The following is a 4,290-nucleotide window of genomic DNA, read 5'->3' on the forward strand; positions in this document are numbered from 1 at the left end:
GGGGCAGGTAACCCAACCTGGAATGAGAGGAAGGATCAGGGTAAGTTTTTGCAAGAAATGATGACTTAGCAGATCTTGAGTTTGCAGAGGGTAAATGAGAGCAGAATAACGTTCCTGGGAGAGGAACCAGGGCAAATCTTTGGGGATATGAAAAATATGGTCTATTTATGAACCATAGAGTTTGCATCATAAAAATATAAGCTATAGGGGCGCCTGGGTGGCTCAGTCGGTTGAGTGTCTGACTTTGGCTCAGGTCATGATCTCACGGTTCGTGGGTTCGAGCCCCACGTCAGGCTCTGCGCTGACAGCCCGGAACCTGGAGCCTGCTTCAGATTCTGTGTCTTCCTCTCTCTCTGCCCCTCCCCCTCCCCTCACGCTCTGTCTCTCTATCTCTCTCAAAAATAAATAAACATTAAAAAATTTTAAAAATATATAAGCTATAAAGGAAGCAACCACATAGTGGTTCTGCCTGTTGCTCTTTCTACACATTATGCTCTACATACTGTCCTTAATGGTTATCTAATTTCTCAAAGATTCTGCTCAGTTGGAACATATGTCAGAAGAAATAGCAAGCCAAGCGAAATGATTTCCAGTAGCAAAGTAAAAGACTACACTATCAGGAGGGTTTAATCAGAAAAATCATATGGAAGTCCTGAATTCTTCCCGGTATATATGAATCATCAAATTATATTGGTCGGATGCTTAGACCTTTTCACTTCCATACCTAGGTTAAGAATTGTAATATAATAGATTCTGAGAATAGCACATAATAGGAGATGTTACTGCCACAAATATCTTCCCATATGTGGACAGATTTAACATGAAATTTAGTGCTTGCCAACTGAAAATAAAATTATTAAATTATTTCATGCATAATTTGATTACCTCTGGTTGAGAGGACACAGAAAGGTTAGGTCATGACATGCTTTCCCACATGAAGAGAAATGTGGTTTTCAGGCTCAGTGCAGAAGGTCTATCATAATTCCCCGATGCAGGTATTCCCCCCATTCTGCTTTACTCTCCATCTTAAACCATCTCTCCTTTTGGGAAGTGTCCCATGAACCAAACTCAATGTGTTGTTAGCAGTCCGTTCATTCCTCCATGAAGACAAAGGAGCATCATTCTCTATGAATGTTCATGGCACAAATTGACACGTTTTTCAGGAATTCAGTGTGCCAAGTAGAGATAGAAAATGCAATGAGACTGAGGAATTGGTGCCTCAACTCAGTTCCTTCCTCCAAAAATTTTTTGAAAAGTTTGTTGCCTGGGAATAATTTAAGATTTTTTTGTTCCTTCAGAGCAACTTTTTAAAACTTGTACCACGCACCCCTGTGACAACATGGTGATACCTGTACCCCTTCTCAGAGTAAATGCATAAAATAAAATACATATGATTACACTGAAAATAGATAATCCACATGTTTATGTTTTGCTCAAGATTCAAAAATTTTTCTCTTTTTTTTGTTTCAAGTTTTTATTTAAATTCTAGTTAATTAACATATAGTGTAATATTAGTTTCGGGAGTAGAATTTAGGGACTCATCACTGACATATGATACCCAGAGCTCATCACAAGTGCCCTCCTTAATGTCCATCACCCATTTAGCCCATCTCCCTGCCTAGCTCCCCTCCAGCAACCCTCTGTTCTGGAAATACAATGATCAAAATGGCTTTCTAAACTTCATAATAAAAATAATATGTGTCTTTATTAACACATTAAATAAAAAGATCCAGCTGCAGGTCTCATAGCTACCATATTTTGAAGTAGTGATGAGTATAAAGGATATTTCAAGATATTTGCAACAGTCCTAATGTGATAGGAACAAGTCTTTGATTTCTCCTGGTGGCAGATTCACAGGAACAGTTAATAATTGTGATTCAGAATCTACATTTATAATTGTGGAGACTACTAGAGGCTCAAGAAATTTTTTTTTTAATTTTTTTTTTCAACGTTTATTTATTTTTGGGACAGAGAGAGACAGAGCATGAATGGGTGAGGGGCAGAGAGAGAGGGAGACACAGAATCGGAAACAGGCTCCAGGCTCCGAGCCATCAGCCCAGAGCCCGACGCGGGGCTCGAACTCACGGACCGCGAGATCGTGACCTGGCTGAAGTCGGACGCTTAACCGACTGCGCCACCCAGGCGCCCCAAGGCTCAAGAAATTTTTAAAAAAATATTTTTTCTTCAGGGGTGCCTGGGAGGCTCAGTTGGTTAAGCATCTGACTCTTGGTTTCAGCTCAGGTCACGATCTCGTGGTTTGTGAGTTTGAGCCCCACATGAGGCTCCATGCTGAGAGTTCAAGCCTGCTTGGGATTCCCTGTCTCCCTCTCTCTCTGCTGGTCCCCCACTCATGCTGTTTCTGTCTCTGTCAAAATAAATAAATACACTTAAAATATTTTTAATCTTTAAAAAAAAAAACAGTATTTTTTCTTCATCCAAGTGCATGGGCTGCTGAATTCTATCCCTGCACCCAAACAAAGAACACTTGTTTTACCCTGGAATCAACACATTGACTCTATTTCTACTGTTAATATAGGGATCATCCTAATAAGACCCATCCCTCCATGAGAAGACAAAGGGCATCTTCGTTTCCAGTTAGGAGGTACAAGAAGGAAGAGAAGGTCTACTATTGCCTTGTTCCTTTAAAATGCTTCACTGTAGGGGCGCTTGGGTGGCTCAGTTGGTTAAGGGTCCGACTTCGACTCAGGTCATGATCTCATACTCTATGAGTTCAAGCCCTGTATTGGGCTCTGTGCTGACAGCTCAGAGCCTGGAGCCTGCTTCAGATTCTGTGTCCCTCTCTCACTCTGCTGCTCACCTGCTCCTGTTCTCTCTCTCTCTCTCTCTCTCTCTCTCTCTCTCTCTCTCAAGAATAAATAAGACATTTAAAAAAAAATTAAGTTTAAAATGCTTCACTGTAAACTCATTCCACACATTTTTCCTTTATCCTTTATAATTTCAGAATTTATTTAAGAAATAAAAATAAAAGCTTTAGTCCAGAAACAGCCCAGAAAAACACAACAACCATGTTCCTTCCAGAGGGCTCGGTCCCAGCCTCATCTCCTGCATGACCTTGATAAAAGTGTCTTAACTTTGATCTTTGGTTCACTCACCATAAAACTGGCACAATAATACCCACCTAGCCACGTTATGGTGATGGTCAAAGGTGACACCATCTCCGAAATGCTTTGTAAGTTCTGATGAGCAGTGCAAACACAATGGAAGGCCACCACGCGTTTATGGAGGACACGGTCTCCTGTATATCTTCTTCTCGCTGTTGTACAAGACACTGGGGCCAGAAAAAGGCAAAATCACTGACAGCACATTAAGGAAGTGGTGTCACTGGCCAGAACCTGGTACAGAGCATGAGAAAAGTAGTTTTGTCCTGCATCTGGAGCATCTCAGAGCTGCGTTCCCTGCTACTTTGTGACTGTATAAACACTCCCGGCCCCACCAGCCTCTATGAGAACAGGAAAAGCTCCCCCAGGTCGCTTTAACCAAATACATATTATCCATCAACCCATAAATAATAATGAGAGGATGTTAGAAATGGCTTTGCAGGTGCCAACCAATTGCAACTGTAGAGCCACCGGGGAATACAATGGCCCTTCTGTTTTGGAATAAATATTTAAACCTACAAATGTTTGTGGGCGAAATTGTTAAATCCCAGGGAACCCTTCTTGCTCTTCAGCCTATACTCCACCAAACTCTACAAATACTGAAGCCATATCTCATTTCAAGGGAATGGTTATTATTTTAAGATTTACATGTACCTTTTAGAGAAACACGCTGTGGTATTTTGGAATGAAATGAGATTGGCCACTAGTTAATATTTATTGAAGATGCATGATGAGTGCATGAAGTTTTATCCTACTATTTTTTCTGTCTTTGTACATTTGAATTTTTCCATCATAAAAATATTTAGAAGCTTTAGCTGTCCAAAAGAAAAAACAAAGGTATTCCGTGTTTATGTTAAATGAATGCAAACAGGGGCGCCTGGGTGGTTCAGTCGGCTGACCATCCGACTTTGGCTCAGGTCATGATCTCGCGGTCGGTGAGTTCGAGCCCGCGTCGGGCTCGGTGTTGACAGCTCGGAGCCGGGAGCCTGCTTCCAATTCTGTGTCTCCCTCTCTCTCTGCCTATCCCCCACTGGCTCTCTCTCTCTCTCTCTCAAAAATAGATGGACATTAAAAAAAATTTTTTTTAAAGACTAAGATAACTATTTATTTTAAAAATGTATGTGGGTGGTCAACAAGGTGATCAATTTAAGGGCCTTGTGTCAAAAACACA

At 41.1% G+C, this 4,290-nt stretch overlaps 1 non-coding gene across 1 annotated transcript; it reads left to right on the plus strand.

The window, feature by feature from the left end:
* The first annotated feature begins 211 nt into the window (after positions 1 to 211).
* Positions 212 to 296, plus strand: TRNAQ-UUG (transfer RNA glutamine (anticodon UUG)). The gene has a single exon. It is a non-coding gene; the product is annotated as a tRNA-Gln (tRNA).
* Positions 297 to 4,290: the final 3,994 nt, after the last annotated feature.

The sequence above is a fragment of the Lynx rufus genome, unplaced genomic scaffold (assembly GCF_022079265.1).
Source record: "Lynx rufus isolate CCGP_SWC_20201006 ecotype Redwood Valley unplaced genomic scaffold, mLynRuf1.p SCAF_5, whole genome shotgun sequence".
Taxonomy (NCBI): Eukaryota; Metazoa; Chordata; class Mammalia; order Carnivora; family Felidae; genus Lynx; species Lynx rufus.